This window comes from Macaca fascicularis, chromosome 2 (assembly GCF_037993035.2).
Source record: "Macaca fascicularis isolate 582-1 chromosome 2, T2T-MFA8v1.1".
Classification (NCBI taxonomy): domain Eukaryota; kingdom Metazoa; phylum Chordata; class Mammalia; order Primates; family Cercopithecidae; genus Macaca; species Macaca fascicularis.
The window spans coordinates 96,033,645-96,051,395 of NC_088376.1; the positions used below are offsets into that span (position 1 = coordinate 96,033,645).

Below are 17,751 nucleotides of genomic sequence, written 5' to 3' on the forward strand. Positions count from 1 at the left end.
GGTACTGAAATTGGAATGGCCAAGGCTGACTCGATCAATAACCTTGGTACTGTCGCCAATCTGAGACCAAAGCATTCGTGGAAGTTTTCCAGGCTGGTACAGAATCTCTATGACTGGCCAGTTCGGTGCTGGTTTTTATTTTGCTTATTTGGTTGCCGAGAAAGTAACTGTGATCACAAAACATAAACATGAGCAGCATGCGTGGGAGTCCTCCTCAGGGGGATCACTCACAGTCAGGACTGACACAGTGAACCTACGGGGCATGGAGCAAAGGGCACCCTGCACCTGAAAGAAGACCTAACTGAGTATTTGGAGGAAAGAAGAATGAAAGAGATTGTGAAGAAACATTCTCAGTTTATTGGCTATCCTATTACTCTTTCTGTGGAGAAGAAACGGGATAAAGAAGTCAGCGATGATGAGGCTGAAGAAAAGGAAGATAAGAGGAAGAAAAAGAAAAAGAGTCCAATGACAAACCTGAAATTGAAGATGTTGGTTCTGATGAAGAAGAAGAAGGACAATGGCAAGAAGAAGAAGAAAAGTAAGGAAAAGTACATTAATCAAGAAAAGTACATTGATCAAGAACTCAACAAAACAAAGTCTACCTGGACCAGAAATCCTGACACTATGATTAATGAGGAGTATGGAGAGTTCCATCAGAGCTTGACCAATGACTGGGAGGATCATCTGGCGATGAAGCACTTTTCAGTTGAAGGACAGCTGGAATTTGGAAGAGTTCTTCTTTTTGTTTCAAGACGTGTCCTTTCGACCTATTTGAAAACAGAAAGAAAAAGAACAACATTCGGTTGTATGTATACAGAGTTTTCATCAAGGGTAACTGTGAGGAGCTAATCCCTGAATATCTGAACTTCGTTAGAGGGGTGATGAACTCAGAGGATCTCGCTCTAAATGTTTTTTCTGAGATGTTGCAACAAAGCAACATTTTGAAAGTTATTAGGAAGAATTTGGTCAAAACATACTTAGAACTCTTTGCTGAACTGGCAGAGGATAAAAAGAACTACAAAAAGTTCTACGAGGAGTTCTCTAAAAACATAAAGCTTGGAATATATAGACTCTTAAAATCAGAAGAAGCTTTCAGCACTGTGGAGATACTGCACATGTGCCTCTGATGATGAGATAGTTTATCTCATTGCGTTTTCCAGAATGAAGGCAAACCAGAAACATATCTACTACATCACAGGTGAGACCAAGGACCAGGTAGCCAATTCGGCCTTTGTGGAATCTCTTCAGAAGCGGCTTAGAAGTGATCTATATAATCGAGTCCATTGATGAGTACTGTGTCCAGCTGCTGAAGGAATTTGAGAGTAAGACTGTGGTGTCAGTTGCCAAAGAGGGTTTGGAACTTCCAGAAGATGAAGAAGAAAAAAAGAAACAGGAAGAGAAATAAACAGTTTGAGAACCTCTGCAAAATCATGAAAGACATGTTGGAGAAAAAAGTCAAAAAGGTGGTTGTGTCAAACTGGTGACATCCCCATGCTGTATTGTCACAAGCACATTTGGCTGGACAGCGAACATGGAAAGAATCATGAAAGCTCAAGCTCTAGGAGACAACTCAACAGTGGGCTACATGGCAGCAAAGAAACACCTGAAGATAAACCCTGACCATTCACGATTGAGACCTTAAGGCAAAAGGCAGAGGCCGATAAGAATGACAAGTCGGTGAAGGATCTGGTCATCTTGCTTTACAAAACTGCACTCCCATCTCCTGACTTCAGTCTGGAAGATCCTCAGACACATACAAGATCTATAGGATGATCAAACTTGGTCTGGGTATTAATGAAGATGATCCTACTGCTATAACTGAAGAAATGCCGCCCCTCAGAAGAGGTGATGACACATCATGCATGGAAGAAGTAGGCAGCTCTGGCTGAGGAATGACTTGTACACATGTTCAATACTCTATCTTCATTGTCTCCGATAATATATTTTCAAGGATTATTTTAGTTATTTTTGTTAACATTTAAAAAGTCTGTATAGTGGCCAGGCACGGTGGCTCACACCTGTAATACCAGCACTTTGGGAGGCTGAGGTGGGCAAATCACCTGAGGTCAGGAGTTCAAGACCAGCCTGGCCAACATGGCAAAACCCAATCTTTACTAAAAATACAAAATATTAGCCGGGTGTGGTGGTGTGCACATGTAATCCCAACTACTCAGGAGGCTGAGGCAGGAGAATCGTGTGAACCCAGGAGGTGGAGGTTGCTGTGAGCTGAGATCACTCCATTGCATTCCAGTCCGGGAGAAAGTGCGAGACTCTGTCTTAAAAAAACAAAAAATCTATATGGCATGATAATAACTACTTCAGGGGAAAGGTAAGATTTCTTTCTACTTCTAAGTGATTTTGTGATACTTTGGGCACTAAAACAGAGCTAGCAATGCTTTTCTAGTTTCACATTGGCTTATTTTAACAGATTGGGGTAATGTGTGTTGTAAGATGTATGTAGGCTGGGTGCGGTGGCTCATGCCTGTAATCCCAGTACTTTGGGAGGCCAAGGCAGGTGAATCACCTGAGGTCAGGAGTTTGAGACCAGCCTGGCCAAGATGGCAAAACCTCGTCTCTACTAAAAATACAAAAATTAGCTGGGTGTGATGGCAGGTGCCTATAATCCCAGTTATTTGGGAGGCTGAAGCAGGAGAATCATTTGAACCTGGGAGGTGGAGGTTGCAGTGACCCAAGATCATGCCACTGTACTCTAGCCTGAGGGACACAGCGAGACTCCATCTCAAAAAAAATAAAATAAAATAAAAAAATAAAAAGATGTATGTAATCTAACATTAACTTTGTGATCTAAAGTATTTAGCTATCAAGCCAAATTCCTTAGTAGGCCAAATCTTCTGTCATTGAAGTGTTCTGAGAAATTCCTTGGTGTTTAGAGGAAAAGTATTTGTTACATCTTCTAAGATCTACTTTTTAAACTTTTCATTCTCTAGTTGCCAATTCTGCATATACTTGTCCTCTAGAAACACGTTAAACTGAAGCAACTTGATGGAAGGAACTCTCCACAGAGCTTGTTTTTCCAAAGCAAAATATTGTTTGCAGGAGCAAAATTATAAGCCTACCTAGGCATATTGTAAAGCTGTTCAGAAATAACCCAGAGCGAGGCTTGTGAATGGAACTGTAGTACCCAAGTCACATTCTGCTTAAAAAGGTTGTAACAAATACAGATGAGTTTAAAAGAAAAAAAAAGACAAATGCAAGAGGCCCAGAATAATCAAAACAATCCTGGAGCAGAACACAGTTGGTAGACTCACACTTCCTCATTTCAAAACTTACTGCATGTCAGGCATGGTGGCTCATGCCTGTAATCCCAGCACTTTGGGAGGCCGAGGTGAGAGGATCACCTGAGGTCAGGAGTTCAAGACCAGCCCAGCCAAAGTAGCAAAACCCCATCTCTACTAAAAATACAAAAATTAGTTGAGCATGGTGACATGTGCCTGTAATCCCAACTACTCGGGAGGCTGAGGAAGGAGAATCGCTCGAACCCGGGAGGTGGAAGTTGCAGTGAGCCGAGATCGCGCCACTGCACTCCAGCCTGAGAGACAGCAAGACTCCATCTCAAAAACAAAAACACAAACAAAAAACAACGACAACAACAAAAACTTACTACAAAGATATTGTAATCAAGATAGTGTGATACTGGCATAAGGATACACATATAAGTCAATGAAATTCAAATGGAGAGTTCATAAATAAACCCTAACATTTATGGTCAATTTATTTTCTTTAAAGGAGACAAAATAATTCAATGATAAAAAGAATAGTTTTTTTCAGCAAATGATGCTTAGACAACTGGATATCCACATGCAAAAGAGTATCTTTGGACCCCTATCCCTCACACCATACACAAAATTAACTCAAAGTGGATCATGGTCCTAAACATAGGAACTAAAACTCTCAGAAGAAAACATAGCAGCTAATCTTCATGATCTTGGGGTGGGGCTATGATTTCTTATATATGACTGTTATAAGGACAAATGATTAAAAAAAGAAAGATAGATAAGCCTGGGCGTGGTGGCTCACGCCTGTAATCCAAGCACTTTGAAAGGCCTAGGTGGGCGGATCACCTGAGGTCAGGAGTTTGAGGCCAGCCCGACCAACACAGAGAAACCTTGTCTCTACTAAAAATACAAAATTAGCCAGGCATGGTGGCGCATAACTATAATCCCAGCTACTTGGGAGGCTGAGGCAGGAGAATCGCTTGAACCCGAGAGGCAGAGGTTGTGGTGAGCCGAGATTACACCATTGCACTCCAGCCTGGGCAACAAGAGCCAAACACTACATCTCAAAAAAAAAGAAAGAAAGAAGGAAAGAAAGAAAGAAAGAAAGAAAGAAAGAAAGAAAGAAAGAAAGAAAGAAAGAAAGAAAGAAAGAAAGAAAGAAAGAAAGAAAGAAAGAAAGAAAGAAGAAAGAAAGAAAGAAAACAACAAAAGAAAGAAAGAAAGACAGAAATTGGACTCTATCAAAATTTAGAACTATCATGCTTTAAATAAACCATCAAAAGAGTGAAAAAAGAACCCACAGACTGGGAGAAAATATTTGAGGATCATATATCTGACATAAGATTTATACCCTGAATACATAAAGAGCTCTTACAACTGAACAATAAACAAATAATCAATTAAAAAGAGCAAATAATTTGAATAGTCGTTTCTCCAAAGAAGATATACAAATGGCCAGTAAGCACATGAAGGCCGGGCACAGTGGCTTATGCCTGTAATCCAGTTCTTTGAGAGGCTGAGGTGGGCTAATTACTTGAGGTAGGGAATTTGAAACCAGCCTGGCCAAAAAAACCCATCTCTATTTAAGAAAAAAAAAAAAGCAGGCTGGGTTGGGTGGCCCATGTCTGTAATCCCAGCACTATGGGAGGCCAAGGTGGGTAGATCACCTGAGGTCAAGAGTTCGAGACCACCCTGACCAATACGGTGAAACCTGGTCTCTACTAAAAATACAAAAATCAGCCAGGTATGGTAGCGTGAGCCTATAGTCTCAGTTACTTGGGAGGCTGAGACAGGAGAATTGCTTGAACCCAGGTGGCGGAGGTTGCAGTGAGCCGAGATTTCACCAATGCACTCCAGCCTGGGCAACAGAGTGAGACTCTGTCCAAACGAACAAATAAAAAAAGCACATAAAAAAGTGCCTGACATCATTGGTCATTAGGGAAATGCAGTGCACTTTACCCTCCTGAGGACGGATTTTTCGTTTGGTTTTGGTTTTGGGTTTTGCTTTTCTTTTCAGAGTTTCGCTCTTGTTGCCCAGGCTGGAGTACAATGGTGCGATCTTGGCTCACCGCAACCCCTGCCCCCAGGTTCAAGCGATTCTCCTGCCTCAACCTCCCAAGTAGCTGGTATTACAGGGATGCACCACCATGCCAGCTAATTTTGTATTTTTTAGTAGAGATAGGGTTTCTCCATGTTGGTCAGGCTGGTCTCGAACTCCCAACCTCAGGTGATCTGCCCGCCTCAGCCTCCCAAAGTGCTGGGATTACAGACGTGAGGCATCGCATCCAGTTGAGGATGGATATGTTTAAAAAAAAAAAAAGATAATAACAAGTGTGGATAATAACAAGTTGGAAATCAAAACGGTGTAGACACTTTAGAAAATAGTTTGGCAGTTTTTCAAAATGTTAGACATAGAATTACCATATGACCAAAAAATCCACCCCGAAGTGTATGCCCAGAATATATGAAAACAAATGTTTATACAAATAATCTTTTGGCCAGGCACAGTGTCTCATGCCTGTAATCGCAGAACTTTAGGCGGCTGAGGCAGGCGGACCACAAGGTCAGGAGTTCAAGACCAGCCTGGCCAAGGTGAAACCCTGTCTTACCTGTTTTACCCGGTAAAAATACAAAAATTAGCTGGGCATGGTGGTGCACACCTGTAATCCCAGCTATTCCGGAGGCTGAGGCAGGAGAATTGCTTGAACCAGGACCTAGGAGGAGGAGGTTGCAGTGAGCCAAGATCACACCACTGCACCACTGCACTGCAGCCTGGACTACAGAGCCAGATTCCGTCTAAAAAAAAAAAAAAAAAGACTTTTGCACAAATGCTCATAGCAGAATTATTTATAACACTCAAAAAATAGAAACAACCCGAATGTTCATCAATTGATGAATGGATAAACAAAATATGGTATCTCCATACAATGGAGTATTATTTGGACATGCAAAGGAATGAAGTACTGATAACATCACTAATGGCCAAACCTTGAAACCATTTTTCTAAATGAAAGGCAAACATACACAAAAAATTATATGACCAGATGCAGTGGCTTATGCCTGTAATCCCAACAATTTGGGAGGTTGAGGCGGGCGGATCACTTGAGGCAGGAGTTTCAGACCAGCCTGGAGAACATGGTGAAACCCCATCTCTACTAAAAATACAAAAAATTAGCTGGGCATGGTGGCCTGCGCCTGTAATCCCAGCTAGTCTGGGGGCTGAGGCAGAAGAATGGCGTAAACCCGGGAGGCGGAGGTTGAAGTGAGCCAAGATAGTGCCTGGGCCGGGTGCGGTGGCTCACGCCTGTAATCCCAGCACTTTGGGAGGACGAGGCGGGCAGATCACGAGGTCAGGAAACCGAGACCATCCTGGCTAACACGGTGAAACCCCGTCTCTACTAAAAATACAAAAAAAAATTAGCCGGGCGCAGTGTCAGGCGCCTGTAGTCCCAGCTACTCTGGAGGCTGAGGCAGGAGAATGGTGTAAACCCGGGAGGCGGAGCTTGTAGTGAGCCGAGCTCGCGCCACTGTACTCCAGCCTTGGCGACAGAGCGAGACTCTGTCTCAAAAACAAACAAACAAACAACAAAAAAAAAAAACCATAGTGTTATACCCATTCATATGAAATGTCCAGAATCCATAGAGATATAGAGGAGATAAGCAGTGGGTTGGAAGGAATGGAGAGTGACTGCTAATGGATACAATATTTCTTTGGGAGTGATTTTTTAAAGTACTAAAATTAGATTATGGTAATAGTTGCACATCTCTAAAGATATTTAAAAACATTGTACGCTTTAAACAAGTGAACTATATGGTATGTAAATCATATCTAGAAAAAGCTGCTTGGCGGGGCCGGGTGCCTCACACCAGTAACCCCAGCATTTTCGGAGGTCAAAGTGGGCAGATCACCTGAGGTCAGGAGTTCAAGACCAGCCTGGCCAACATGGTGAAACCCTGTCTCTACTAAAAATACAAAAACTAGCTGGGTGTGATGGCAGGTGCCTCCCAGCTAGTTGGGAGATTGAGGCATGAGAATCGTTTCAATCAATTACAGGAGGTGGAGGTTGCAGTGAGCTGAGATGGTGCCACCGCACTCCAGCCTGGGCAACAGAGTGAAGACTCCGTCTCAAAAAAAAAAAAAAAAGAAAAAGAAAAAGCTGCTTTTTAAAAACCACATTGAGTGACATTCTACAAAATAACTGGTCGGTACTTATCAAAAATATTAAAGTCAGAGCCTGATGTGGTGGTGCCCACCTGTAATCCCAGATAATAAGGAGGTTGAGGCAGGAGAACACCTTAAGCCTAGGAGTTTGAGGCTAGCCTGGGCAACATAGTGAGATCCCGTCTCTAAAAAAAAGAAAAAGAAAAAGAGTGTCCAAGTCATAAAAGACAAGGAAAGACTAAGGAATTGTCACAGACTGGAGGAAACTAGGAAGAAGTGAAAACTATATGAAATGAGAGATTTTGATCTAATACTGGAACAGAAAACTGATACTGAGGAGGGAAATTGTTGAAATTCTAAAAAGGTCTGTAGTTTATTTAATAATTTTGCATTGGCTGGGTGTGGTGGCTCATGCCTGTAATCCCAGCACTTTGGGAGGCCGAGGTGGGCAGATCACCTGAGGTCAGGAGTTCGAGACCAGCCTGACCAACATGGAGAAACCCCGTGTCTACTAAAAATACAAAATTAGCCAGGTGTGGTGCTGCATGCCTGTAATCCCAGCTACTCGGGAGGCTGAGGCAGGAGAGTCACTTGAACCCAGGAGGTGGAGGTTGCGGTGAGCCAAGATCGTGCCATTTTACTCCAGCCTGGGCAACAAGAGCGAAACTCCGTCTCAAATAATAATAATAAAAAAAAACTAATAATAATTTTGCACTAACATTAGCTTCCTGACTTTCATAATTATACTATGGTTACATAAGTTGTTAACTTTAGGCAGAAAATATTAGGAACTCTCTACACTATTTTGCAACACTTCTGTAAATCTAAAATTACTTCAAAGTAAAGTTTTGTTTTTTTTTTTTTTGAGACAGGGTCTCACTGTGTCACCCAGGCTGGAGTGTAATGGTCCAGTCTCAGCTCACTGAAACCTCTGCCTTCCAGACTCAAGCAATCCTCCCACCTCAGCCTCCAGAGTAGCTGGGACTACAGGTACCCACCACCATGCTGGGCTAATTTTTGTATTTTTTGTAGAGACAGGGTTTTGCCACATTACCCAGGCTGGTCTTAAGCTCCTGAGTTGAAGTAACCCACCCGCTTAGACCTCCCAAAGTGCTGGGATGACAGGCATGAGCCACCATGCCCCTCCTATGAAAATTTTTGAAGTGAGAAATTTAAGAGAGATTTCAATCAATTACAATATATAAACATTATTTTGAGCCTGAATGAAACAATAAACATTTATAAGAAAAAGATACTGGTGGGAAAATTGGGGAAATTTGAGCAGAGTAGTTAATGATATTTAAAACTATGTTAATTTTCAGTAGAATAATGACACGATTATTTTTGCTAAATGATCATTTTCTTCTACAGATAAATGCTAGAATATTTACAGATGAAATGATAAGATGTCTAGGATTTGCTTCAAAATAATCCAAAGGGAGAGAGGAAAGTGTAGGGGCAGGCACTGATGAAGCAAGATTGAATTGATCATTGTTCCACATGGTAATGGATACATGTGTATCCATGTGTACTTTGTACATGTTTAGACTTTTTCTTTATATTAATGGAAGGTTTTTTTAATTGTTTGTTTCTTTCTCTTTGCCTCCTTTCTGTTACAAATCCTAATCTCTTCTTTGGCACATTCATGCCTCAGGTCAACCAGAGATAACATCATGTATTCGAAAAGATAAAAAAAGGCACATTACTAATTCTCAAGACACCACCTGCAGTAAAATGGTATTGTTGACACAAAGTTTAAGGTGGTAGTTCCCAATTTCTGGGTTATGGACCTAGGGAACCAATCCTATGGGGCTGGCAAATACACAAATATATCACGTGATCTGTAGATGAAACGAACAGTATCATAAACAACACAAACATAGCTATTTTTTTAAATAATTTTTTTTTGGCAAAGACAGGGTCTCACTATGTTGCCCAGGCAGGTCCTGAACTTCTGGTCTAAAGTGATCCTCCTGCCTCAGCCTCCCAAAGTGCCAAGATTACAGACATGAAAAAAAAAAAAAAAAGATTACAGACATGAGCCACTGTAACCGGCCAGTTAGCTACTTTTAGAGGTGTCATTGTAATTTTTATTTATTTTATTTATTCATTTTATTTATTTTTTAGTTTTTTTGGAGACAGAGTCTCCCTCTGTCACCGAGGTTCAAGTGCAGTAGTGCGATCTCGGCTCACTGCAACCTCTGCCTCCCGAGTTCAAGGGATTCTCATGGCTCAGCCTCCTGAGTAGCTGGGATTACAGGCATCCGCTGCCATGCCTGGCTAATTTTTTGTATTTCAGTAGAGACAGGATTTCACCATGTTACCTAGGCTGGTGTTGAACTCCTGAGCTCAGGCAATCCACCTGCCTCGGCCTCCCAAAGTGCTAGGATTACAGGGTGAGTCACCACACCTGGCCTAATTTTTAAATATGGAGTTTTCTTAATTGTCTTTGTGTTACTGATTTTTAACTTAATTATACTGTGGTCAGAAAATATGCTTTGTGTCAAAGCATGTCATACTTTAATGTACATGTGAATCCCCTGGGGATCTTGCCAAAATGCAGTAGGTCCGGGGTGAGACGTGGGCGTCTGCATTTCTTTTTTTTTTTTTTTTTTTTTTTTGAGACGGAGTCTCGCTTTGTCGCCCAGGCTGGAGTGCAGTGGATGGATCTCAGCTCACTGCAGCTCCGCCTCCCTGGTTTACGCCATTCTCCTGCCTCAGCCTCCCGAGTAGCTGGGACTACAGGCGCCCGCCACCTCGCCCGGCTAGTTTTTTGTAGTTTTAGTAGAGACGGGGTTTCACCGTGTTAGCCAGGATGGTCTCGATCTCCTGACCCCGTGATCCGCCCATCTCAGCCTCCCAAAGTGCTGGGATTACAGGCTTGAGCCACCGCGCCCGGCCCGGGCGTCTGCATTTCTAACAGGCTGTCGTGTGATGCTGCTGCTACTGCTGTATGCACCATACTTTAGGTGGAAAAGGTCCATATGATATATGATATCAATTCCTTGAAATCTGTTGAAATTTGCTTTATGTATAATGTTCACAAACATTCCCCAAACATTTGAAAAGACTGCATATTATCCAATTAACGAATGCAGATTTTATGTAGACGTTTAATTATTATATTCTAGTATTTTGTTTCCTTATTCATTTATCTGTTTTATCCACCAAATACTGAGATATATTTAAAATGTTTTACTATAATAGTGGATTTGTCTATTGTTTATTTTTTCTTTCTTTCTTTTTTCTTTTTTTTTTCTTTGAGATGGATTCTCACTCTGTCACCCAAGCTGGGAGTACAGTGGCACAATCTCAGCTCACTGCAACATTCACCTCCCGGGTTTAATTCTCAGGCTGATTCTCCTGCCTCAGCCTCCCAAGTAGCTGGTATTACAGGGACGTGCCACCAAGCCCAGCTAATTTTTGTATTTTTAGTAGAGGATTCATCATGTTGGCCAGGCTGGTCTCAAACTCCTGACCTCTAGCAATCCACCCGCCTCAGCCTCCCAAAGTGCTGGGATTACAGGTGGTGAGCCACCGAGCCCAGCCTGAGTCTTTATGTTTTAAGTGTATTGCTTGTAAACAATATATTGCTGAATTTTATTTCTTGGCCTAGACTTTATGTGAATAATAAAAAAGATCTTAGAATGTTTTTAACTCTAATCACTTCCATCTGACTTAACATGTATAAGTAGTTTAGCATTTTCTTTTTTTAGCCACCCAACTTAGACATTAATATTATTTTATATCGTCAATGTTTGTTTATATTTACTCACATGCTTAGCATTTTATTTACTAGAACTTTCACCTTGCATCTCAGACCTTTGTTCTGGAATTGTTCACCTTAGGCTTGAGGTACATCTTTGAACAGTGCTGTTAATAGAACTTTCCACAATAGTGGAAATATTCTATGTCTGCATTGTCCAAAATAGTAGCCACTAGCCACACATGGTTATTAGGCACTTGAAATGTGGCAAATGTGACTGTATTACAGAATTTTTAATTTTATATAATTTTTATTCATTTATTATTTATTTATTTATTTATATTTTTGAGACGGAGTCTCGCTTTATTGTCCAGGCTTCCAGGCTGGAGTGCAATGGTGCAATCTTGGCTCTCTGCAACCTCCACGTCCCAGGTTCAAGCAATTCTCCTGCCTCAGCGTCCCGAGCAGCTGGGATTACAGGCATGTGCCACCGCACCCGGCTAATTTTTTGTATTTTTAAGTGATCCACCTGCTCGACCTCCCAAAATGCTGGGATTACAGGCGTGAGCCACTGCAGCCAGCCCTGTCTTTCTTTGTGTTGGGAACATTACAACCCTTCTCTTCTAGCTACTGTGAATGTACAATAAATGTTGGCAAGGTGCAGATGCTCACATCGGCAATCCCAGCACTTTTGGAGGCTGAGGCAGGAGGATTGCTTAAGGCCAGGAGTTTGAGACCAGCCTGAGCAACATACGAGACCCCATCTCTACAAAAAATTTAAAACATTGGTTGGGTATGGTGGCACATGTTTGTAATCCTAGCTACTCAGGAGGCTGAGGCAGAAAGACTGCTTGAGCCCAGAAATTCAAGGCTGCAGTGAGCCATGATCATGCCACTGCACTCCAGCCTGGGTAATGGAGCCAGACTCTGTGTCTAAAAAAATACATAAATAAATGAATAATTTGTAAAATTATTAACTATAATTTCCATACTGTACTATCAAATATGAGAACATATTCTTTCTATCTAACTATTTTTGTACCACTTAATCAGCTTCTCCTCCTCCCCCTCCCCCACCTTCAGTAAAGGTCTTTTGATGATCAGTTGTCTATTTTTGTTTATCTGAAAATATATTTATTTTACCCTTGTTCTTGAAATATAATTTTTCATCTGGGCATGATGGCTCATGCCTGTAATCCCAGCACTTCAGGAAGCTGGGGTGGGAGGATCACTTGACCCAGGAGCTCAACACCAGCCTGGGCAACATAGGGAGACCCTGCCTCTGTTAAAAAAGAAATAAATATTTTTTTTAATAATTTTTTTTTTTTTTGAGATGGAGACTAGCTTTTTCACCCAGGCTGGAGTGCAGTGGCACCATCTTGGGTCCCTGCAACCTCTACCTCCCAGATTCAAGTGATTCCCCTGCCTCAGCCTCCCAAGTAGGAGGGATTACAGGTGCATGTCACTGTACCTGTCTAATTTTTGTATTTTTAGTAGAGACCGGGTTTCGCCATGTTGGCCAGGCTGGTCTCGAACTCTTGACCTCAGGTGATCCACCTGCCTCAGCCTCCGAAAGTGCTGGGATTACAGGCGTGAGCCGCCATGCCCAGTCTAAAAATAAATTTAAAAAAAAAAAAGATAATTTTTCTGGGAAGACAATTCTAGGTTGACACTACTTGATCTCAACACTTTGAAGGTGTTACGCCATTTTCTCCTGGCTTCCAGTTTTGCTGTAGTGAAGTCAATCTTATTTTTGGTCCCTTTTAGGTAATACTGTATATATTTTCTCTCTGGCTGTTTCTAATTTTCTGTTGTTGTTGTCTTTGGTGTTTTGCCACCAATAAGTGCCTGTGTTGCTACCCTGTGACCTACCAGACTAAGGGACTCCTTCCTGCCCAGGCACTGGGGAAACTGGCTATTTCTCTTGATCAACTGTTTAGAAAAGAGTTTCCACAGCGGAACTCTTGGCATTTGGTGACCCTTATCTATGGTGACCATTCATTCGAGAGGGCCAGGAACTAAGCAACTTCCTTCAGCCCGGGAGGCAGGACTTTCAATTGCTATTTTTAGTAGAGCCGGGGTTTCACCATGTTGACCAGGGTGGTCTCGAACTCCTGACTTCAGGTGATCCACCTGCCTCGGCCTCCCAAAGTGCTGGGATTCCAGGCATGAGCCACTGCGGCCGGCCCTATCTTTCTTTGTACTGGGAACATCAATATACAATAAATGATTGTTGGCTAGGTGCAGATGCTCACACTGGCAATCCCAGTACTTTTGGAGGCTGAGGCAGAAGGATTGCTTAAGGAATTTGAGACCAGCCTGAGCAACATAGCGAGACCCCATCCTCCCTCTGGATTCAAGCCCCTGATGTTTGGGCTGATCCATTCAGCCACACCTTTTTCTCCTGGCAATACTGTCTCAGGAACTTCATTGTCTCCCTCCATTCCAGCCCCATTCAGGAAGCTCAAGCTCTCTTCAAGAGGACTGGTCTGTGCATGTCTGGATCTCAGTGTAACCAGGTAAAATTTGTTTCCATAGGGCTTTTCTAGGCTCCATGAATATCATGGATGTGGCTGGCTCCCACTTCACAATCCTGGAACGCTCTGTATCAACAGGGATCCGAATAGTCTAACAATTGTTGGGAGGTTGGAGCGTAGCACAGCAATGACCTCTAGGGGGCGGTGTTGCCAAACTCCACAAGCCGCTCCAGTCTCTCATCAGGCAGGCAGGGCCCAGCCAAAGTAGTGTATTTATTGTTAATGACTATTTTCATTTTTTCTCCCTTCTCTTCCCTTAGGATTTTGAGTAAAGTTTTGAAAAATCCCAACCTGTTTCAACTCAACTATGGATAAAACTTAAAGGACATCTTTTTCCCTCAAACCTCAGCCTAGAAGACAAAAAAAATTGTTATACCCTGGAGACTACGTGTATCTCTGGACGTGCTAACAAAAACAGGGAAGAACTCAGACCTTTTTTTTTTTTTGAGACAGAGTCACCCAGGCTGGAGTACAGTGGCATGGTATCAGCTCATCGCAACCTCCACCTCCCAGGTTCAAGCGATTCTCCTGCCTCAGCCTCCCAAGTAGCTGGAATTACAGGCGCACACCACCATGCTCGGCTAATTTTTTTTTTTTTTTTTGTATTTTTTTTTTTTTAAGCAGAGATGGGGTTTTGCCATGTTGGCCAGACTGGTCTCGAACTCCTGACCTCAGGTAATCCACCCGCCTTGGCCTCCCAAAGTGCTGGGATTACAGGCGTGAGCCACGGGTCCAGTCCAGAATTGTATTTCTTCTGTCACTTTCTAACCTTGGACACAGACCTCAGCTATCCTATATGATATTTAGAACTCTTAACTACTACTGCAGACCCAAAGTAACTAGAAAAATAAACGACACTCATAGCAGTGAACAAGCTCGGTCCACTAAGCAACAAGTGAGCTCAGTTGAAAAGCACAAAAGTCCCCAAGACTTACCCTCAAGGTGTTCCACCAGTTTAATGCTTCCTGTCACCAGAGCCCTGGCTTTTTAGCAGTGCCTAGAAAAGGCCAGCTCTTATATACGTATCAAGGGTACCCTGAAAGGGACATATCCTACCATTATTTTAATATATTTATGAGTAGAATTTTGGAAGGGGAAAAGTGCCACTTAAAGTTAGAAGAAAACAGGCCGGGTGCAGTGGCTCACGCCTATAATCCCACCACTTTGGGGGCCGAGGCGGGCGGACCACTTGAGGTTAGGAGTTTGAGACCAGCCTGGCCAACATGGTGAAACCCTGCCTCTACTAAAAATAGAAAAATTGGCTAGGTATGGTGGCACATGCCTGTAATCTCAGCTACTCGGGAGGCTGAGGGAGGAGAATCGCTTGAACCTGGGAGGCAGAGGTTGCAGTGAGCCGAGATCACACCATTGCACTCCAGCCTGGGCAACAGAACAAGACTCTGTCTCAAAAAAAAAGAAGAAAAAGAAAAATAGAAGTGTTACTAAGAATGTGAAGAAATTGAAACCTTTGTTCACTGTAGGTGGGAATGTAAAATGGTGCATCTGCTGTAAAAAATACATATATGGCAGCTGAGTGTGGTGACTCATGCCTGTAATCCTAGCACTACGGGAGGCTGAGGCAGGAGGATCGCTTGATTCCAGGAGTTTGAGGCTACAGTGAGCCATGACTGCACCACTGCACTCCAACCTAGGCGAGAGAGCAAGACCCTGTCTCAAAAAATGGGGACCAGGCACAGTGGCTCACGCTTGTAATCCCAGCACTTTGGGAAACCAAGGCAGGTGGATCACCTGAGGTCAGGAGTTTGAGACCACCGTGGCCAAAATGGTGAAACCGCCATCTGTACTAAAAATACAAAAATGAACTGGGCGTGGTGGTGTGCACATGTAATCCCAGCTTCTAGGGAAGCTGAGGCAGGAAAATTGCTTGAACCTGGGAGGTGGAGGTTGTAGTGAGCTGAGATCGCACCACTGCACTCCAGCATGGGTGACAGAGACTCCATCTCAAAAACAAACAAACAAACAAAAAGAAAAACAAAAAAAAGTATGGCAATTCCTCAAAAAATTAAATGTAGAATTACCACATGATACAGTAGTTCCATTTATTTCAGTGAAAGCAGGGACTGGAACAGATATTTGTACAATCATGTTCATATTGGCATTATCCACAATAGCAAAAGGTGGAAGCAACCAAAGTGTCCATTGACAGATAAAAGGATAAATAAAATGTGGTATCTACAGTGGATTATCATTTAGCCCTTAAAAGGAAGGAAGTTCTGAAACATGCAACAATATAGATGAATCTTGAAGACATTATGCTAAGTGAAATAAGGCAGATACAAAAAAAGTAAATACTATGTGAGTCCTCTTATATGAGGGACCTAGAGCAGTCAAATTCATAGAGACAGAAAGTGGCACGGTGGTTGCCAGGAGCTGGGCTGAGTGGGAAATGAGGATTGTGTTTAATGGGTACAGAGTATCAGTTTTACAAAATGAAAAGAGGTCTGCAGATGGATAGTGGTGATGATAGCACAACAACGTGAAAGTGAGTAACACTACAGAGTTGTATACTTAAAAATGGCTAACTTCAATCAATTTTCCATGCCAAGGTTAAAAAATTGTTAAGATGATAACTTTTATGTTCTGTTGTATTTTTACCATAATCTTTTAAAAAGAGCCTCAGCCTTGGGAGAGTCAGGAATTACTTTTGTTTGTCTACAGTTGATCACATACTCAGTTACTGACTAGCAACAACCAGTCATTCATTCAACAAATATTTAGTGAGCATCTGCCTTGTACCAGTTACTCTTCTAGACACCTGGGCTATAGTAGTGAATAAAATAAACAGAAAGCCTACAGAGCTTATATTCTAAACTGATTTCATATTCAAGACTCATTTTGAAATCTAAATTCAGAGAAAGAACCAGAACTAGCCTGGGCAACACAGAAAGACCCCATCTCTACAAAAACTACAAAACTTAGGTGTGGTGGTAGGTGCCTGTTGTCCCAACTACTCTGGAGGCTGAGGAAGAAGGACTGCTTGAACCCAGGAGTTTGAGGCTGCAGTGAACTATGATTGTGCCACTGTATTCCAGCCTGGGCAACAGAGCACAACCCTGTTTCCAAGCAAAAAGAAAGAAAGAAAAGAAAAGAAAAAGAGGCTGGGTGTGGTAGCTCACGTCTGTAATCCCAGCACTTTGAGAGGCCGAGGCAGGTGGATCACCTGAAGTCAGGAGTTTGAGACCAGCCTGGCCAACATGGCGAAACTCCATCTTTATTAAAAATACAAAAATTAGCCAGGTATGCTGGCGTGAGCCTGTAATCCCAGCTACTCAGGGGGGCCTGGGTAGGAAAATCACTTGAACCTCAGAGGCGGAGGTTGCAGTGAGCCAAGATCGCGCCACTGCACTCCAGCCTGGGTGACAGAGTGAGACTCTGTCTCAAAAAAAAAAAAGAAAAGAAAAGAAAAAGAACCAGAACTGGCAGTTGACCAAATATATGAAAAAAAATGTTCAACCTCACTGAAATAGATAAATGCAAATTAAAAATACACTTATTTTCCTTTATAGATTGGTAGAAAATCCAAACTATTGACAAAATACTCTGTTGGTGAGGCTATGGGGAAACAGGCACTCTCATACATTGCTGGTTTAAGTGCAAAATGACACATTGTCCAGGGAGAGCAATTAAGCAATATCTCTATGAGTTCCACCAGTGCCTCATCAGACTTGCCAGTGAGTTCAACAATGTACCCTCTGCCATGGGAATTACATCCAATTTGAACCAGTTACTCTAATTCAATAATAAAGTCTAAGAAATAAATGCAAATTTATAAAGACTATATGTAGAAATACGTTTATTGTGGCATTATGTGTAATCGTAGAAACTGCAAAAAAAATCTGCAATATTTCTCAAGAGAGAAATGGTTGGATAAACAATGGTATATTCATGCTATGGAATTTAATGGAATCATTGAAAATTGCTACGTTTGTCTACATTCCCTCATATGTTAAATAAAAATCAAGTTGCAGACAAAATGCATAACTATCAAAATAGCTACGTTACCTTCACAATGTGTCAATGCCTGTTCTAAGGGCTTTTCATATATTATTTCATTTAATTCTCACAAGAACCGTATGGGATAAGTATTAT

General features: G+C 42.1%; 1 pseudogene; it reads left to right on the forward strand.

Annotated features, from left to right (window-relative positions):
- On the forward strand, nt 1–1,889 carry LOC102122858 (heat shock protein HSP 90-alpha pseudogene; annotated as a pseudogene).
- Nucleotides 1,890–17,751: the final 15,862 nt, after the last annotated feature.